This window comes from Anopheles funestus (assembly GCF_943734845.2).
Source record: "Anopheles funestus chromosome X unlocalized genomic scaffold, idAnoFuneDA-416_04 X_unloc_28, whole genome shotgun sequence".
Taxonomy (NCBI): Eukaryota; Metazoa; Arthropoda; class Insecta; order Diptera; family Culicidae; genus Anopheles; species Anopheles funestus.
Window position 1 is genome coordinate 233065 of NW_026045152.1, and position 22363 is coordinate 255427.

Genomic DNA, 22363 nt, shown 5'->3' on the forward strand with positions numbered 1-22363 from the left:
ATTGGAAACTAACCGAGTTATAAGCATCCAAAGTGGCAAAATGAGGAATTTTTTTGGAAAAGTTGAGAAAATGTTAAGTCTTTGTACCTCGAATAACTTTTTCCACAGACAACTTAGCACATCGGCGTAGAATAACTTTTGGTAGCTAATGACCAGATCTATCCAAATATGTGCTACAATTGAAGATCCATTGGAAACTGACCGAGTTATAAGCATCCAAAGTGGCAAAATGAGGAATTTTTTTGGAAAAGTTGAGAAAATGTTAAGTCTTTGTACCTTGAATAACTTTTTCCACAGACAACTTAGCACATCGGCGTAGAATAACTTTTGGTAGCTAATGACCAGATCTATCCAAATATGTGCTACAATTGAAGATCCATTGGAAACTGACCGAGTTATAAGCATCCAAAGTGGCAAAATGAGGAGTTTTTTTGGAAAAGTTGAGAAAATGTTAAGTCTTTGTACCTTGAATAACTTTTTCCACAGACAACTTAGCACATCGGCGTAGAATAACTTTTGGTAGCTAATGACCAGATCTATCCAAATATGTGCTACAATTGAAGATCCATTGGAAACTGACCGAGTTATAAGCATCCAAAGTGGCAAAATGAGGAATTTTTTGGAAAAGTTGAGAAAATGTTAAGTCTTTGTACCTCGAATAACTTTTTCCACAGACAACTTAGCACATCGGCGTAGAATAACTTTTGGTAGCTAATGACCAGATCTATCCAAATATGTGCTACAATTGAAGATCCATTGGAAACTGACCGAGTTATAAGCATCTAAAGTGGCAAAATGAGGAATTTTTTGGAAAAGTTGAGAAAATGTTAAGTCTTTGTACCTCAAATAACTTTTTCCACAGACAACTTAGCACATCGGCGTAGAATAACTTTTGGTAGCTATAGACCAGATCTATCCAAATATGTGCTACAATTGAAGATCCATTGAAAACTGACCGAGTTCTAAGCATCCAAAGTGGCAAAATGAGGATTTTTTTTGGAAAAGTTGAGAAAATGTTAAGTCTTTGTACCTCGAATAACTTTTTCCACAGACAACTTAGCACATCGGCGTAGAATAACTTTTGGTAGCTATAGACCAGATCTATCTAAATATGTGCTACAATTAAAGATCCATTGGAAACTGACCGAGTTATAAGCATCCAAAGTGGCAAAATGAGGATTTTTTTAGGAAAAATTGAGAAAATTTTAAGTCTTTGTACCTCGAATAACTTTTTCCACAGACAACTTAGCACATCGGCGTAGAATAACTTTTGGTAGCTATAGACCAGATCTATCCAAATATGTGCTACAATTAAAGATCCATTGGAAACTGACCGAGTTATAAGCATCCAAAGTGGCAAAATGAGGATTTTTTTAGGAAAAATTGAGAAAATTTTAAGTCTTTGTACCTCGAATAACTTTTTCCACAGACAACTTAGCACATCGGCGTAGAATAACTTTTGGTAGCTATAGACCAGATCTATCCAAATATGTGCTACAATTGAAGATCCATTGAAAACTGACCGAGTTATAAGCATCCAAAGTGGCAAAATGAGGATTTTTTTTGGAAAAGTTGAGAAAATGTTAAGTCTTTGTACCTCGAATAACTTTTTCCACAGACAACTTAGCACATCGGCGTAGAATAACTTTTGGTAGCTATAGACCAGATCTATCTAAATATGTGCTACAATTAAAGATCCATTGGAAACTGACCGAGTTATAAGCATCCAAAGTGGCAAAATGAGGAATTTTTTAGGAAAAATTGAGAAAATGTTAAGTCTTTGTACCTCGAATAACTTTTTCCACAGACAACTTAGCACATCGGCGTAGAATAACTTTTGGTAGCTGATGAGCAGATCTTTCCAAATCTGTGTTACAATTGAAGATCCATTGGAAACTGACCGAGTTATAAGCATCCAAAGTGGCAAAATGAGGAATTTTTTTGGAAAAGTTGAGAAAATGTTAAGTCTTTGTACCTCGAATAACTTTTTCCACAGACAACTTAGCACATCGGCGTAGAATAACTTTTGGTAGCTATAGACCAGATCTATCCAAATATGTGCTACAATTGAAGATCCATTGAAAACTGACCGAGTTATAAGCATCCAAAGTGGCAAAATGAGGATTTTTTTTGGAAAAGTTGAGAAAATGTTAAGTCTTTGTACCTCGAATAACTTTTTCCACAGACAACTTAGCACATCGGCGTAGAATAACTTTTGGTAGCTATAGACCAGATCTATCTAAATATGTGCTACAATTAAAGATCCATTGGAAACTGACCGAGTTATAAGCATCCAAAGTGGCAAAATGAGGAATTTTTTAGGAAAAATTGAGAAAATTTTAAGTCTTTGTACCTCGAATAACTTTTTCCACAGACAACTTAGCACATCGGCGTAGAATAACTTTTGGTAGCTGATGAGCAGATCTTTCCAAATCTGTGTTACAATTGAAGATCCATTGGAAACTGACCGAGTTATAAGCATCCAAAGTGGCAAAATGAGGAATTTTTTTGGAAAAGTTGAGAAAATGTTAAGTCTTTGTACCTCGAATAACTTTTTCCACAGACAACTTAGCACATCGGCGTAGAATAACTTTTGGTAGCTAATGACCAGATCTATCCAAATATGTGCTACAATTGAAGATCCATTGGAAACTGACCGAGTTATAAGCATCCAAAGTGGCAAAATGAGGAATTTTTTTGGAAAAGTTGAGAAAATGTTAAGTCTTTGTACCTCGAATAACTTTTTCCACAGACAACTTAGCACATCGGCGTAGAATAACTTTTGGTAGCTAATGACCAGATCTATCCAAATATGTGCTACAATTGAAGATCCATTGGAAACTGACCGAGTTATAAGCATCCAAAGTGGCAAAATGAGGATTTTTTTTGGAAAAGTTGAGAAAATGTTAAGTCTTTGTACCTCGAATAACTTTTTCCACAGACAACTTAGCACATCGGCGTAGAATAACTTTTGGTAGCTAATGACCAGATCTATCCAAATATGTGCTACAATTGAAGATCCATTGGAAACTGACCGAGTTATAAGCATCCAAAGTGGCAAAATGAGGAATTTTTTTGGAAAAGTTGAGAAAATGTTAAGTCTTTGTACCTCGAATAACTTTTTCCACAGACAACTTAGCACATCGGCGTAGAATAACTTTTGGTAGCTAATGACCAGATCTATCCAAATATGTGCTACAATTGAAGATCCATTGGAAACTGACCGAGTTATAAGCATCCAAAGTGGCAAAATGAGGATTTTTTTTGGAAAAGTTGAGAAAATGTTAAGTCTTTGTACCTCAAATAACTTTTTCCACAGACAACTTAGCACATCGGCGTAGAATAACTTTTGGTAGCTGATGAGCAGATCTTTCCAAATATGTGCTACAATTGAAGATCCATTGGAAACTGACCGAGTTATAAGCATCCAAAGTGGCAAAATGAGGAATTTTTTGGAAAAGTTGAGAAAATGTTAAGTCTTTGTACCTCGAATAACTTTTTCCACAGACAACTTAGCACATCGGCGTAGAATAACTTTTGGTAGCTAATGACCAGATCTATCCAAATATGTGCTACAATTGAAGATCCATTGGAAACTGACCGAGTTATAAGCATCCAAAGTGGCAAAATGAGGATTTTTTTTGGAAAAGTTGAGAAAATGTTAAGTCTTTGTACCTCGAATAACTTTTTCCACAGACAACTTAGCACATCGGCGTAGAATAACTTTTGGTAGCTATAGACCAGATCTATCTAAATATGTGCTACAATTGAAGATCCATTGGAAACTGACCGAGTTATAAGCATCCAAAGTGGCAAAATGAGGAATTTTTTAGGAAAAATTGAGAAAATTTTAAGTCTTTGTACCTCGAATAACTTTTTCCACAGACAACTTAGCACATCGGCGTAGAATAACTTTTGGTAGCTGATGAGCAGATCTTTCCAAATCTGTGTTACAATTGAAGATCCATTGGAAACTGACCGAGTTATAAGCATCCAAAGTGGCAAAATGAGGAATTTTTTTGGAAAAGTTGAGAAAATGTTAAGTCTTTGTACCTCGAATAACTTTTTCCACAGACAACTTAGCACATCGGCGTAGAATAACTTTTGGTAGCTAATGACCAGATCTATCCAAATATGTGCTACAATTGAAGATCCATTGGAAACTGACCGAGTTATAAGCATCCAAAGTGGCAAAATGAGGAATTTTTTTGGAAAAGTTGAGAAAATGTTAAGTCTTTGTACCTCGAATAACTTTTTCCACAGACAACTTAGCACATCGACGTAGAATAACTTTTGGTAGCTAATGACCAGATCTATCCAAATATGTGCTACAATTGAAGATCCATTGGAAACTGACCGAGTTATAAGCATCCAAAGTGGCAAAATGAGGAATTTTTTTGGAAAAGTTGAGAAAATGTTAAGTCTTTGTACCTCGAATAACTTTTTCCACAGACAACTTAGCACATCGGCGTAGAATAACTTTTGGTAGCTGATGACCAGATCTATCCAAATATGTGCTACAATTGAAGATCCATTGGAAACTGACCGAGTTATAAGCATCCAAAGTGGCAAAATGGGTAAAATTTTACGGGGCAAAGCCAAGGGTAATTTTTTTTATCCCTCTAATAACTTCTAGCACAGACATTGAATCGCTTTGTGATGTATGGATGAAATGCAAACAGTTGGAACTACCCATAAAATCTTAAAGATTGACGATCCAATGTATAGAACCGGAGTAATGTGCGATACTTGGTGAAAAATCGAGTGAAAAATTAACCATAAACAGTTTTTGGCCCATAACTCGAATACTAGACATCGGAAGGGGGGGTCGTAGAACGATTTTTTGTTGCCCTATCGATTCCCTATCGAATGAGCAAAAGTTGTTTTTTTGACCAAAAAGTACCCCTACTCTAGTAAAATTGGCCTGATTTTACTAGTCCCCGGTACCCGTACAGGCAAAATGAGCCAAATGCTCAAGTATGAATGGTTTTTGGCCCATAACTCGAATACTAGACGTCGCAGGGGGGTGTCGTGGAACAATTTTTGGTAGCCCTTGAAATTATCTATCGAATGACATATACTTGATTTTTTGACCAAAAAGTTCCCTAGACTAGTAAAAATCGCATCATTTTACTAGAGTCGGGTACCCTGGACGAAAAACCGCTATAATTGCGGTTTTTGGCTAATAACTCGAATACTAGACGTCGGAGGAGGGTGCCATAGAACAATTTTTGGTAGCCCTTGAAATTATCTATCGAATGACATATACTTGATTTTTTGACCAAAAAGGTCCTAGACTAGTAAAAATCGCATCATTTTACTAGAGTCGGGTACCCTGTACGAAAAACCGCTATAGTTGCGGTTTTTGGCTAATAACTCGAATACTAGACGTCGGAGGGGGGTGCCGTAGAACAATTTTTGGTAGCCCTTGAAATTATCTATCGAATGACATATACTTGATTTTTTGACCAAAAAGTTCCTAGACTAGTAAAAATCGCATCATTTTACTAGAGTCGGGTACCCTGTACGAAAAACCGCTATAGTTGCGGTTTTTGGCCAATAACTCGAATACTAGACGTCGGAGGGGGGTGCCGTAGAACAATTTTTTGTAGCCCTTGAAATTACCTTTCGAATGATATATAGTGGTTTTTTGGTCAAAAAGTGACCCCGAGACTAGTAACGCTCCATACAAAAAACCGCCTAAAAAGTTTTGGTTTTGCAAAATTTTGAAAAGTTCAAAAAAATTTTTTTTTCAAAAACTACTAAAACGTGATAAGAACTTACTATAGACCATGAAAAGTGATATCCGATGATAATTTGCAAAAGTTGGTAACTAGTAAAAAATTTCACTTTTTTACTAGAGTCGGGTACCCGTACATTGAACATTTTGTATGGAAGACAACACTTGGTGCAAAAAACTTTGTACCGCGAATAACTTTTTTGCCCGGCATCGGAGCGCATTGTCGTGGAACAACTTTTTGTAGCGCGTCACGAGACGCATCTAATTCTGAAGAAAGATTGAGAAAATGTTGAAAATTGACCGAGTTATGGCAGGTGAAAGAAAAAGCTTAGGTCGCGAATAACTTTTTTGCCCGACATCGGAGCACATGGTCGTGGAAGACTTTTAGCTTGCATTTGTCGAGATCTATCCAAATCACAAAGAAAATCCAAAATCGGTCGGTAAATGACTGAGATATGGGCAAAAATAGGTTGAAACGTGGCACCGGGGTTGAACGGGGTTGAAATAGGCACCTTACTCGGTGGACACAAATCGGTACATAAAACAGGTTTTTCGCGAATAACTTTTGTGCCCTACGTCTGAGCACATGGGTGTAGAATACTTTTTGGTAGAATTTCACGAGATGTAACTAAAACAGAAGAAATTTTGGAAAAATGTTGAAAATTCACCGAGTTACATCGAAGAATAGGTGCAAATGTGAACATTTTGCATGGAAGACAACACTTGGTGCACCAAACTTTGTACCGCGAATAACTTTTTTGCCCGGCATCGGAGCGCATGGTCGTGGAACAACTTTTTGTAGCGCGTCTCGAGACGCATCTAATTCTGAAGAAAGATCGAGAAAATGTTGAAAATTGGCCGAGTTATGGCAGGTGAAAGAAAAAGCTTAGGTCGCGAATAACTTTTTTGCCCGACATCGGAGCACATGGTCGTGGAAGACTTTTAGCTTGCATTTGTCGAGATCTATCCAAATCACAAAGAAAATCCAAAATCGGTCGGTAAATGACTGAGATATGGGCAAAAATAGGTTGAAACGTGGCACCGGGGTTGAACGGGGTTGAAATAGGTTGAAATAGAGGTTTTTCGCGAATAACTTTTGTGCCCTACGTCTGAGCACATGGGTGTAGAATACTTTTTGGTAGAATTTCACGAGATGTAACTAAAACAGAAGAAATTTTGGAAAAATGTTGAAAATTCACCGAGTTACATCGAAGAATAGGTGCAAATGTGAACATTTTGTATGGAAGACAACAGTTGGTGCACCAAACTTTGTACCGCGAATAACTTTTTTGCCCGGCATCGGAGCGCATGGTCGTGGAACAACTTTTTGTAGCGCGTCACGAGACGCATCTAATTCTGAAGAAAGATCGAGAAAATGTTGAAAATTGGCCGAGTTATGGCAGGTGAAAGAAAAAGCTTAGGTCGCGAATAACTTTTTTGCCCGACATCGGAGCACATGGTCGTGGAAGACTTTTAGCTTGCATTTGTCGAGATCTATCCAAATCACAAAGAAAATCCAAAATCGGTCGGTAAATGACTGAGATATGGGCAAAAATAGGTTGAAACGTGGCACCGGGGTTGAACGGGGTTGAAATAGGTTGAAATAGAGGTTTTTCGCGAATAACTTTTGTGCCCTACGTCTGAGCACATGGGTGTAGAATACTTTTTGGTAGAATTTCACGAGATGTAACTAAAACAGAAGAAATTTTGGAAAAATGTTGAAAATTCACCGAGTTACATCGAAGAATAGGTGCAAATGTGAACATTTTGTATGGAAAACAACAGTTGGTGCACCAAACTTTGTACCGCGAATAACTTTTTTGCCCGGCATCGGAGCGCATGGTCGTGGAACAACTTTTTGTAGCGCGTCACCAGACGCATCTAATTCTGAAGAAAGATCGAGAAAATGTTGAAAATTGGCCGAGTTATGGCAGGTGAAAGAAAAAGCTTAGGTCGCGAATAACTTTTTTGCCCGACATCGGAGCACATGGTCGTGGAAGACTTTTAGCTTGCATTTGTCGAGATCTATCCAAATCACAAAGAAAATCCAAAATCGGTCGGTAAATGACTGAGATATGGGCAAAAATAGGTTGAAACGTGGCACCGGGGTTGAACGGGGTTGAAATAGGTTGAAATAGAGGTTTTTCGCGAATAACTTTTGTGCCCTACGTCTGAGCACATGGGTGTAGAATACTTTTTGGTAGAATTTCACGAGATGTAACTAAAACAGAAGAAATTTTGGAAAAATGTTGAAAATTCACCGAGTTACATCGAAGAATAGGTGCAAATGTGAACATTTTGTATGGAAAACAACAGTTGGTGCACCAAACTTTGTACCGCGAATAACTTTTTTGCCCGGCATCGGAGCGCATGGTCGTGGAACAACTTTTTGTAGCGCGTCACGAGACGCATCTAATTCTGAAGAAAGATCGAGAAAATGTTGAAAATTGGCCGAGTTATGGCAGGTGAAAGAAAAAGCTTAGGTCTCGAATAACTTTTTTGCCCGACATCGGAGCACATGGTCGTGGAAGACTTTTAGCTTGCATTTGTCGAGATCTATCCAAATCACAAAGAAAATCCAAAATCGGTCGGTAAATGACTGAGATATGGGCAAAAATAGGTTGAAACGTGGCACCGGGGTTGAACGGGGTTGAAATAGGCACCTTACTCGGTGGACACAAATCGGTACATAAAACAGGTTTTTCGCGAATAACTTTTGTGCCCTACGTCTGAGCACATGGGTGTAGAATACTTTTTGGTAGAATTTCACGAGATGTAACTAAAACAGAAGAAATTTTGGAAAAATGTTGAAAATTCACCGAGTTACATCGAAGAATAGGTGCAAATGTGAACATTTTGCATGGAAGACAACACTTGGTGCACCAAACTTTGTACCGCGCATAACTTTTTTGCCCGGCATCGGAGCGCATGGTCGTGGAACAACTTTTTGTAGCGCGTCACGAGACGCATCTAATTCTGAAGAAAGATCGAGAAAATGTTGAAAATTGGCCGAGTTATGGCAGGTGAAAGAAAAAGCTTAGGTCGCGAATAACTTTTTTGCCCGACATTGGAGCACATGGTCGTGGAAGACTTTTAGCTTGCATTTGTCGAGATCTATCCAAATCACAAAGAAAATCCAAAATCGGTCGGTAAATGACTGAGATATGGGCAAAAATAGGTTGAAACGTGGCACCGGGGTTGAACGGGGTTGAAATAGGTTGAAATAGAGGTTTTTCGCGAATAACTTTTGTGCCCTACGTCTGAGCACATGGGTGTAGAATACTTTTTGGTAGAATTTCACGAGATGTAACTAAAACAGAAGAAATTTTGGAAAAATGTTGAAAATTCACCGAGTTACATCGAAGAATAGGTGCAAATGTGAACATTTTGTATGGAAAACAACAGTTGGTGCACCAAACTTTGTACCGCGAATAACTTTTTTGCCCGGCATCGGAGCACATGGTCGTGGAAGACTTTTAGCTTGCATTTGTCGAGATCTATCCAAATCACAAAGAAAATCCAAAATCGGTCGGTAAATGACTGAGATATGGGCAAAAATAGGTTGAAACGTGGCACCGGGGTTGAACGGGGTTGAAATAGGTTGAAATAGAGGTTTTTCGCGAATAACTTTTGTGCCCTACGTCTGAGCACATGGGTGTAGAATACTTTTTGGTAGAATTTCACGAGATGTAACTAAAACAGAAGAAATTTTGGAAAAATGTTGAAAATTCACCGAGTTACATCGAAGAATAGGTGCAAATGTGAACATTTTGTATGGAAAACAACAGTTGGTGCACCAAACTTTGTACCGCGAATAACTTTTTTGCCCGGCATCGGAGCGCATGGTCGTGGAACAACTTTTTGTAGCGCGTCACAAGACGCATCCAATTTTGAAGAAAGATCGAGAAAATGTTGAAAATTGGCCGAGTTATGGCAGGTGAAAGAAAAAGCTTAGGTCGCGAATAACTGTTTTGCCCGACATCGGAGCACATGGTCGTGGAAGACTTTTAGCTTGCATTTGTCGAGATCTATCCAAATCACAAAGAAAATCCAAAATCGGTCGGTAAATGACTGAGATATGGGCAAAAATAGGTTGAAACGTGGCACCGGGGTTGAACGGGGTTGAAATAGGTTGAAATAGAGGTTTTTCGCGAATAACTTTTGTGCCCTACGTCTGAGCACATGGGTGTAGAATACTTTTTGGTAGAATTTCACGAGATGTAACTAAAACAGAAGAAATTTTGGAAAAATGTTGAAAATTCACCGAGTTACATCGAAGAATAGGTGCAAATGTGAACATTTTGTATGGAAAACAACAGTTGGTGCACCAAACTTTGTACCGCGAATAACTTTTTTGCCCGGCATCGAAGCGCATGGTCGTGGAACAACTTTTTGTAGCGCGTCACGAGACGCATCTAATTCTGAAGAAAGATCGAGAAAATGTTGAAAATTGGCCGAGTTATGGCAGGTGAAAGAAAAAGCTTAGGTCGCGAATAACTTTTTTGCCCGACATCGGAGCACATGGTCGTGGAAGACTTTTAGCTTGCATTTGTCGAGATCTATCCAAATCACAAAGAAAATCCAAAATCGGTCGGTAAATGACTGAGATATGGGCAAAAATAGGTTGAAACGTGGCACCGGGGTTGAACGGGGTTGAAATAGGTTGAAATAGAGGTTTTTCGCGAATAACTTTTGTGCCCTACGTCTGAGCACATGGGTGTAGAATACTTTTTGGTAGAATTTCACGAGATGTAACTAAAACAGAAGAAATTTTGGAAAAATGTTGAAAATTCACCGAGTTACATCGAAGAATAGGTGCAAATGTGAACATTTTGCATGGAAGACAACACTTGGTGCACCAAACTTTGTACCGCGAATAACTTTTTTGACCGGCATCGGAGCGCATGGTCGTGGAACAACTTTTTGTAGCGCGTCACGAGACGCATCTAATTCTGAAGAAAGATCGAGAAAATGTTGAAAATTGGCCGAGTTATGGCAGGTGAAAGAAAAAGCTTAGGTCTCGAATAACTTTTTTGCCCGACATCGGAGCACATGGTCGTGGAAGACTTTTAGCTTGCATTTGTCGAGATCTATCCAAATCACAAAGAAAATCCAAAATCGGTCGGTAAATGACTGAGATATGGGCAAAAATAGGTTGAAACGTGGCACCGGGGTTGAACGGGGTTGAAATAGGTTGAAATAGAGGTTTTTCGCGAATAACTTTTGTGCCCTACGTCTGAGCACATGGGTGTAGAATACTTTTTGGTAGAATTTCACGAGATGTAACTAAAACAGAAGAAATTTTGGAAAAATGTTGAAAATTCACCGAGTTACATCGAAGAATAGGTGCAAATGTGAACATTTTGTATGGAAAACAACAGTTGGTGCACCAAACTTTGTACCGCGAATAACTTTTTTGCCCGGCATCGGAGCGCATGGTCGTGGAACAACTTTTTGTAGCGCGTCACGAGACGCATCTAATTCTGAAGAAAGATCGAGAAAATGTTGAAAATTGACCGAGTTATGGCAGGTGACAGAAAAAGCTTAGGTCGCGAATAACTTTTTTGCCCGACATCGGAGCACATGGTCGTGGAAGACTTTTAGCTTGCATTTATCGAGATCTATCCAAATCACAAAGAAAATCCAAAATCGGTCGGTAAATGACTGAGATATAGTCAAAAATAGAAATTGAAATGCGAATCGCGAGAAATCAGCCTGAAGGTAGGCAATTCGTATAAGCCATTCAAAGTATTAGAAGCTACTTTTTCGAATAACTTTTTCCACAGACAACTTAGCACATCGGCGTAGAATAACTTTTGGTAGCTGATGAGCAGATCTTTCCAAATATGTGCTACAATTGAAGATCCATTGGAAACTGACCGAGTTATAAGCATCCAAAGTGGCAAAATGAGGAATTTTTTTGGAAAAGTTGAGAAAATGTTAAGTCTTTGTACCTCGAATAACTTTTTCCACAGACAACTTAGCACATCGGCGTAGAATAACTTTTGGTAGCTAATGACCAGATCTATCCAAATATGTGCTACAATTGAAGATCCATTGGAAACTGACCGAGTTATAAGCATCCAAAGTGGCAAAATGAGGAATTTTTTTGGAAAAGTTGAGAAAATGTTAAGTCTTTGTACCTCGAATAACTTTTTCCACAGACAACTTAGCACATCGGCGTAGAATAACTTTTGGTAGCTAATGACCAGATCTATCCAAATATGTGCTACAATTGAAGATCCATTGGAAACTGACCGAGTTATAAGCATCCAAAGTGGCAAAATGAGGATTTTTTTTTGGAAAAGTTGAGAAAATGTTAAGTCTTTGTACCTCGAATAACTTTTTCCACAGACAACTTAGCACATCGGCGTAGAATATCTTTTGGTAGCTAATGACCAGATCTATCCAAATATGTGTTACAATTGAAGATCCATTGAAAACTGACCGAGTTATAAGCATCCAAAGTGGCAAAATGAGGATTTTTTTTGGAAAAGTTGAGAAAATGTTAAGTCTTTGTACCTCGAATAACTTTTTCCACAGACAACTTAGCACATCGGCGTAGAATAACTTTTGGTAGCTAATGACCAGATCTATCCAAATATGTGCTACAATTGAAGATCCATTGGAAACTGACCGAGTTATAAGCATCCAAAGTGGCAAAATGAGGAATTTTTTTGGAAAAGTTGAGAAAATGTTAAGTCTTTGTACCTCGAATAACTTTTTCCACAGACAACTTAGCACATCGGCGTAGAATAACTTTTGGTAGCTAATGACCAGATCTATCCAAATATGTGCTACAATTGAAGATCCATTGGAAACTGACCGAGTTATAAGCATCCAAAGTGGCAAAATGAGGAATTTTTTTGGAAAAGTTGAGAAAATGTTAAGTCTTTGTACCTCGAATAACTTTTTCCACAGACAACTTAGCACATCGGCGTAGAATAACTTTTGGTAGCTGATGAGCAGATCTTTCCAAATATGTGCTACAATTGAAGATCCATTGGAAACTGACCGAGTTATAAGCATCCAAAGTGGCAAAATGAGGAATTTTTTTGAAAAGTTGAGAAAATGTTAAGTCTTTGTACCTCGAATAACTTTTTCCACAGACAACTTAGCACATCGGCGTAGAATAACTTTTGGTAGCTAATGACCAGATCTATCCAAATATGTGCTACAATTGAAGATCCATTGGAAACTGACCGAGTTATAAGCATCCAAAGTGGCAAAATGAGGAATTTTTTTGGAAAAGTTGAGAAAATGTTAAGTCTTTGTACCTCGAATAACTTTTTCCACAGACAACTTAGCACATCGGCGTAGAATAACTTTTGGTAGCTAATGACCAGATCTATCCAAATATGTGCTACAATTGAAGATCCATTGGAAACTGACCGAGTTATAAGCATCCAAAGTGGCAAAATGAGGAATTTTTTTGGAAAAGTTGAGAAAATGTTAAGTCTTTGTACCTCGAATAACTTTTTCCACAGACAACTTAGCACATCGGCGTAGAATAACTTTTGGTAGCTGATGAGCAGATCTTTCCAAATATGTGCTACAATTGAAGATCCATTGGAAACTGACCGAGTTATAAGCATCCAAAGTGGCAAAATGAGGAATTTTTTGGAAAAGTTGATAAAATGTTAAGTCTTTGTACCTCGAATAACTTTTTCCACAGACAACTTAGCACATCGGCGTAGAATAACTTTTGGTAGCTAATGACCAGATCTATCCAAATATGTGCTACAATTGAAGATCCATTGGAAACTGACCGAGTTATAAGCATCCAAAGTGGCAAAATGAGGAATTTTTTTGTAAAAGTTGAGAAAATGTTAAGTCTTTGTACCTCAAATAACTTTTTCCACAGACAACTTAGCACATCGGCGTAGAATAACTTTTGGTAGCTAATGACCAGATCTATCCAAATATGTGCTACAATTGAAGATCCATTGGAAACTGACCGAGTTATAAGCATCCAAAGTGGCAAAATGAGGAATTTTTTGGAAAAGTTGAGAAAATGTTAAGTCTTTGTACCTCGAATAACTTTTTCCACAGACAACTTAGCACATCGGCGTAGAATAACTTTTGGTAGCTAATGACCAGATCTATCCAAATATGTGCTACAATTGAAGATCCATTGGAAACTGACCGAGTTATAAGGATCCAAAGTGGCAAAATGAGGAATATTTTTGGAAAAGTTGAGAAAATGTTAAGTCTTTGTACCTCGAATAACTTTTTCCACAGACAACTTAGCACATCGGCGTAGAATAACTTTTGGTAGCTAATGACCAGATCTATCCAAATATGTGCTACAATTGAAGATATATTGGAAACTGACCGAGTTATAAGCATCCAAAGTGGCAAAATGAGGAATTTTTTTTGGAAAAGTTGAGAAAATGTTAAGTCTTTGTACCTCGAATAACTTTTTCCACAGACAACTTAGCACATCGGCGTAGAATAACTTTTGGTAGCTAATGACCAGATCTATCCAAATATGTGCTACAATTGAAGATCCATTGGAAACTGACCGAGTTATAAGCATCCAAAGTGGCAAAATGAGGAATTTTTTGGAAAAGTTGAGAAAATGTTAAGTCTTTGTACCTCGAATAACTTTTTCCACAGACAACTTAGCACATCGGCGTAGAATAACTTTTGGTAGCTAATGACCAGATCTATCCAAATCTGTGTTACAATTGAAGATCCATTGGAAACTGACCGAGTTATAAGCATCCAAAGTGGCAAAATGAGGAATTTTTTAGGAAAAATTGAGAAAATGTTAAGTCTTTGTACCTCGAATAACTTTTTCCACAGACAATTTAGCACATCGGCGTAGAATAACTTTTGGTAGCTAATAACCAGATCTATCCAAATATGTGCTACAATTGAAGATCCATTGGAAACTGACCGAGTTATAAGCATCCAAAGTGGCAAAATGAGGATTTTTTTTTGGAAAAGTTGAGAAAATGTTAAGTCTTTGTACCTCGAATAACTTTTTCCACAGACAACTTAGCACATCGGCGTAGAATAACTTTTGGTAGCTAATGACCAGATCTATCCAAATATGTGCTACAATTGAAGATCCATTGGAAACTGACTGAGTTATAAGCATCCAAAGTGGCAAAATGAGGAATTTTTTGGAAAAGTTGAGAAAATTTTAAGTCTTTGTACCTCGAATAACTTTTTCCACAGACAACTTAGCACATCGGCGTAGAATAACTTTTGGTAGCTAATGACCAGATCTATCCAAATATGTGCTACAATTGAAGATCCATTGGAAACTGACCGAGTTATAAGCATCCAAAGTGGCAAAATGAGGAATTTTTTTGGAAAAGTTGCGAAAATGTTAAGTCTTTGTACCTCGAATAACTTTTTCCACAGACAACTTAGCACATCGGCGTAGAATAACTTTTGGTAGCTAATGACCAGATCTATCCAAATATGTGCTACAATTGAAGATCCATTGGAAACTGACCGAGTTATAAGCATCCAAAGTGGCAAAATGAGGAATTTTTTTGGAAAAGTTGAGAAAATGTTAAGTCTTTGTACCTCGAATAACTTTTTCCACAGACAACTTAGCACATCGGCGTAGAATAACTTTTGGTAGCTGATGAGCAGATCTTTCCAAATATGTGCTACAATTGAAGATCCATTGGAAACTGACCGAGTTATAAGCATCCAAAGTGGCAAAATGAGGAATTTTTTGGAAAAGTTGATAAAATGTTAAGTCTTTGTACCTCGAATAACTTTTTCCACAGACAACTTAGCACATCGGCGTAGAATAACTTTTGGTAGCTAATGACCAGATCTATCCAAATATGTGCTACAATTGAACATCCATTGGAAACTGACCGAGTTATAAGCATCCAAAGTGGCAAAATGAGGAATTTTTTTGGAAAAGTTGAGAAAATGTTAAGTCTTTGTACCTCGAATAACTTTTTCCACAGACAACTTAGCACATCGGCGTAGAATAACTTTTGGTAGCTAATGACCAGATCTATCCAAATATGTGCTACAATTGAAGATCCATTGGAAACTGACCGAGTTATAAGCATCCAAAGTGGCAAAATGAGGAATTTTTTTTGGAAAAGTTGAGAAAATGTTAAGTCTTTGTACCTCGAATAACTTTTTCCACAGACAACTTAGCACATCGGCGTAGAATAACTTTTGGTAGCTAATGACCAGATCTATCCAAATATGTGCTACAATTGAAGATCCATTGGAAACTGACCGAGTTATAAGCATCCAAAGTGGCAAAATGAGGAATTTTTTTGGAAAAGTTGAGAAAATGTTAAGTCTTTGTACCTCGAATAACTTTTTCCACAGACAACTTAGCACATCGGCGTAGAATAACTTTTGGTAGCTAATGACCAGATCTATCCAAATATGTGCTACAATTGAAGATTCATTGGAAACTGACCGAGTTATAAGCATCCAAAGTGGCAAAATGAGGAATTTTTTTAGAAAAATTGAGAAAATGTTAAGTCTTTGTACCTCAAATAACTTTTTCCACAGACAACTTAGCACATCGGCGTAGAATAACTTTTGGTAGCTAATGACAAGATCTATCCAAATATGTGCTACAATTGAAGATCCATTGGAAACTGTCCGAGTTATAAGCATCCAAAGTGGCAAAATGAGGAATTTTTTTGGAAAAGTTGAGAAAATGTTAAGTCTTTGTACCTCAAATAACTTTTTCCACAGACAACTTAGCACATCGGCGTAGAATAACTTTTGGTAGCTAATGACCAGATCTATCCAAATATGTGCTACAATTGAAGATCCATTGGAAACTGACCGAGTTATAAGCATCCAAAGTGGCAAAATGAGGAATTTTTTGGAAAAGTTGAGAAAATGTTAAGTCTTTGTACCTCGAATAACTTTTTCCACAGACAACTTAGCACATCGGCGTAGAATAACTTTTGGTAGCTAATGACCAGATCTATCCAAATATGTGCTACAATTGAAGATCCATTGGAAACTGACCGAGTTATAAGCATCCAAAGTGGCAAAATGAGGAATTTTTTTGGAAAAGTTGAGAAAATGTTAAGTCTTTGTACCTCGAATAACTTTTTCCACAGACAACTTAGCACATCGGCGTAGAATAACTTTTGGTAGCTAATGACCAGATCTATCCAAATATGTGCTACAATTGAAGATCCATTGGAAACTGACCGAGTTATAAGCATCCAAAGTGGCAAAATGAGGAATTTTTTTAGAAAAATTGAGAAAATGTTAAGTCTTTGTACCTCAAATAACTTTTTCCACAGACAACTTAGCACATCGGCGTAGAATAACTTTTGGTAGCTAATGACCAGATCTATCCAAATATGTGCTACAATTGAAGATCCATTGGAAACTGTCCGAGTTATAAGCATCCAAAGTGGCAAAATGAGGAATTTTTTTGGAAAAGTTGAGAAAATGTTAAGTCTTTGTACCTCGAATAACTTTTTCCACAGACAACTTAGCACATCGGCGTAGAATAACTTTTGGTAGCTAATGACCAGATCTATCCAAATATGTGCTACAATTGAAGATCCATTGGAAACTGACCGAGTTATAAGCATCCAAAGTGGCAAAATGAGGAATTTTTTTGGAAAAGTTGAGAAAATGTTAAGTCTTTGTACCTGAAATAACTTTTTCCACAGACAACTTAGCACATCGGCGTAGAATAACTTTTGGTAGCTAATGACCAGATCTATCCAAATATGTGCTACAATTGAAGATCCATTGGAAACTGACCGAGTTATAAGCATCCAAAGTGGCAAAATGAGGAATTTTTTTTGGAAAAGTTGAGAAAATGTTAAGTCTTTGTACCTCGAATAACTTTTTCCACAGACAACTTAGCACATCGGCGTAGAATAGCTTTTGGTAGCTAATGACCAGATCTATCCAAATATGTGCTACAATTGAAGATCCATTGGAAACTGACCGAGTTATAAGCATCCAAAGTGGCAAAATGAGGAATTTTTTTAGAAAAATTGAGAAAATGTTAAGTCTTTGTACCTCGAATAACTTTTTCCACAGACAACTTAGCACATCGGCGTAGAATAACTTTTGGTAGCTAATGACCAGATCTATCCAAATATGTGTTACAATTGAAGATCCATTGAAAACTGACCGAGTTATAAGCATCCAAAGTGGCAAAATGAGGAATTTTTTTGGAAAAGTTGAGAAAATGTTAAGTCTTTGTACCTGAAATAACTTTTTCCACAGACAACTTAGCACATCGGCGTAGAATAACTTTTGGTAGCTAATGACCAGATCTATCCAAATATGTGCTACAATTGAAGATCCATTGGAAACTGACCGAGTTATAAGCATCCAAAGTGGCAAAATGAGGAATTTTTTTGGAAAAGTTGAGAAAATGTTAAGTCTTTGTACCTCGAATAACTTTTTCCACAGACAACTTAGCACATCGGCGTAGAATAACTTTTGGTAGCTAATGACCAGATCTATCCAAATATGTGCTACAATTGAAGATCCATTGGAAACTGACCGAGTTATAAGCATCCAAAGTGGCAAAATGAGGAATTTTTTTGGAAAAGTTGAGAAAATGTTAAGTCTTTGTACCTCGAATAACTTTTTCCACAGACAACTTAGCACATCGGCGTAGAATAACTTTTGGTAGCTAATGACCAGATCTATCCAAATATGTGTTACAATTGAAGATCCATTGAAAACTGACCGAGTTATAAGCATCCAAAGTGGCAAAATGAGGAATTTTTTTGGAAAAGTTGAGAAAATGTTAAGTCTTTGTACCTGAAATAACTTTTTCCACAGACAACTTAGCACATCGGCGTAGAATAACTTTTGGTAGCTAATGACCAAATCTATCCAAATATGTGCTACAATTGAAGATCCATTGGAAACTGACCGAGTTATAAGCATCCAAAGTGGCAAAATGAGGAATTTTTTGGAAAAGTTGAGAAAATGTTAAGTCTTTGTACCTCGAATAACTTTTTCCACAGACAACTTAGCACATCGGCGTAGAATAACTTTTGGTAGCTAATGACCAGATCTATCCAAATATGTGCTACAATTGAAGATCCATTGGAAACTGACCGAGTTATAAGCATCCAAAGTGGCAAAATGAGGAATTTTTTTTGGAAAAGTTGAGAAAATGTTAAGTCTTTGTACCTCGAATAACTTTTTCCACAGACAACTTAGCACATCGGCGTAGAATAGCTTTTGGTAGCTAATGACCAGATCTATCCAAATATGTGCTACAATTGAAGATCCATTGGAAACTGACCGAGTTATAAGCATCCAAAGTGGCAAAATGAGGAATTTTTTTGGAAAAGTTGAGAAAATGTTAAGTCTTTGTACCTCGAATAACTTTTTCCACAGACAACTTAGCACATCGGCGTAGAATAACTTTTGGTAGCTAATGACCAGATCTATCCAAATATGTGCTACAATTGAAGATCCATTGGAAACTGACCGAGTTATAAGCATCCAAAGTGGCAAAATGAGGATTTTTTTTGGAAAAGTTGAGAAAATGTTAAGTCTTTGTACCTCGAATAACTTTTTCCACAGACAACTTAGCACATCGGCGTAGAATAACTTTTGGTAGCTAATGACCAGATCTATCCAAATATGTGCTACAATTGAAGATCCATTGGAAACTGACCGAGTTATAAGCATCCAAAGTGGCAAAATGAGGAATTTTTTTGGAAAAGTTTAGAAAATGTTAAGTCTTTGTACCTCGAATAACTTTTTCCACAGACAACTTAGCACATCGGCGTAGAATAACTTTTGGTAGCTAATGACCAGATCTATCCAAATATGTGCTACAATTGAAGATCCATTGGAAACTGACCGAGTTATAAGCATCCAAAGTGGCAAAATGAGGATTTTTTTTGGAAAAGTTGAGAAAATGTTAAGTCTTTGTACCTCGAATAACTTTTTCCACAGACAACTTAGCACATCGGCGTAGAATAACTTTTGGTAGCTAATGACTAGATCTATCCAAATATGTGCTACAATTGAAGATCCATTGGAAACTGACCGAGTTATAAGCATCCAAAGTGGCAAAATGAGGATTTTTTTTGGAAAAGTTGAGAAAATGTTAAGTCTTTGTACCTCGAATAACTTTTTCCACAGACAACTTAGCACATCGGCGTAGAATAACTTTTGGTAGCTAATGACCAGATCTATCCAAATATGTGCTACAATTGAAGATCCATTGGAAACTGACCGAGTTATAAGCATCCAAAGTGGCAAAATGAGGAATTTTTTTGGAAAAGTTGAGAAAATGTTAAGTCTTTGTACCTCGAATAACTTTTTCCACAGACAACTTAGCACATCGGCGTAGAATAACTTTTGGTAGCTAATGACCAGATCTATCCAAACATGTGCTACAATTGAAGATCCATTGGAAACTGACCGAGTTATAAGCATCCAAAGTGGCAAAATGAGGAATTTTTTTGGAAAAGTTTAGAAAATGTTAAGTCTTTGTACCTCGAATAACTTTTTCCACAGACAACTTAGCACATCGGCGTAGAATAACTTTTGGTAGCTAATGACCAGATCTATCCAAATATGTGCTACAATTGAAGATCCATTGGAAACTGACCGAGTTATAAGCATCCAAAGTGGCAAAATGAGGATTTTTTTTGGAAAAGTTGAGAAAATGTTAAGTCTTTGTACCTCGAATAACTTTTTCCACAGACAACTTAGCACATCGGCGTAGAATAACTTTTGGTAGCTAATGACTAGATCTATCCAAATATGTGCTACAATTGAAGATCCATTGGAAACTGACCGAGTTATAAGCATCCAAAGTGGCAAAATGAGGAATTTTTTTGGAAAAGTTGAGAAAATGTTAAGTTTTTGTACCTCTAATAACTTTTTCCACAGACAACTTAGCACATCGACGTAGAATAACTTTTGGTAGCTAATGACGAGATCTATCCAAATATGTGCTACAATTGAAGATCCATTGGAAACTGACCGAGTTATAAGCATCCAAAGTGGCAAAATGAGGAATTTTTTTGGAAAAGTTGAGAAAATGTTAAGTCTTTGTACCTCGAATAACTTTTTCCACAGACAACTTAGCACATCGGCGTAGAATAACTTTTGGTAGCTAATGACCAGATCTATCCAAATATGTGCTACAATTGAAGATCCATTGGAAACTGACCGAGTTATAAGCATCCAAAGTGGCAAAATGAGGAATTTTTTTGGAAAAGTTGAGAAAATGTTAAGTCTTTGTACCTCGGATAACTTTTTCCACAGACAACTTAGCACATCGGCGTAGAATAACTTTTGGTAGCTAATGACCAGATCTATCCAAATATGTGCTATAATTGAAGATCCATTGGAAACTGACCGAGTTATAAGCATCCAAAGTGGCAAAATGAGGATTTTTTTTGGAAAAGTTGAGAAAATGTTAAGTCTTTGTACCTCGAATAACTTTTTCCACAGACAACTTAGCACATCGGCGTAGAATAACTTTTGGTAGCTAATGACCAGATCTATCCAAATATGTGCTACAATTGAAGATCCATTGGAAACTGACCGAGTTATAAGCATCCAAAGTGGCAAAATGAGGATTTTTTTTGGAAAAGTTGAGAAAATGTTAAGTCTTTGTACCTCGAATAACTTTTTCCACAGACAACTTAGCACATCGGCGTAGAATAACTTTTGGTAGCTAATGACCAGATCTATCCAAATATGTGCTACAATTGAAGATCCATTGGAAACTGACCGAGTTATAAGCATCCAAAGTGGCAAAATGAGGAATTTTTTTGGAAAAGTTTAGAAAATGTTAAGTCTTTGTACCTCGAATAACTTTTTCCACAGACAACTTAGCACATCGGCGTAGAATAACTTTTGGTAGCTAATGACCAGATCTATCCAAATATGTGCTACAATTGAAGATCCATTGGAAACTGACCGAGTTATAAGCATCCAAAGTGGCAAAATGAGGATTTTTTTTGGAAAAGTTGAGAAAATGTTAAGTCTTTGTACCTCGAATAACTTTTTCCACAGACAACTTAGCACATCGGCGTAGAATAACTTTTGGTAGCTAATGACTAGATCTATCCAAATATGTGCTACAATTGAAGATCCATTGGAAACTGACCGAGTTATAAGCATCCAAAGTGGCAAAATGAGGAATTTTTTTAGAAAAATTGGGAAAATGTTAAGTCTTTGTACCTCGAATAACTTTTTCCACAGACAACTTAGCACATCGGCGTAGAATAACTTTTGGTAGCTAATGACCAGATCTATCCAAATATGTGCTACAATTGAAGATCCATTGGAAACTGTCCGAGTTATAAGCATCCAAAGTGGCAAAATGAGGAATTTTTTTGGAAAAGTTGAGAAAATGTTAAGTCTTTGTACCTCAAATAACTTTTTCCACAGACAACTTAGCACATCGGCGTAGAATAACTTTTGGTAGCTAATGACCAGATCTATCCAAATATGTGCTACAATTGAAGATCCATTGGAAACTGACCGAGTTATAAGCATCCAAAGTGGCAAAATGAGGAATTTTTTTAGAAAAATTGAGAAAATGTTAAGTCTTTGTACCTCAAATAACTTTTTCCACAGACAACTTAGCACATCGGCGTAGAATAACTTTTGGTAGCTAATGACCAGATCTATCCAAATATGTGC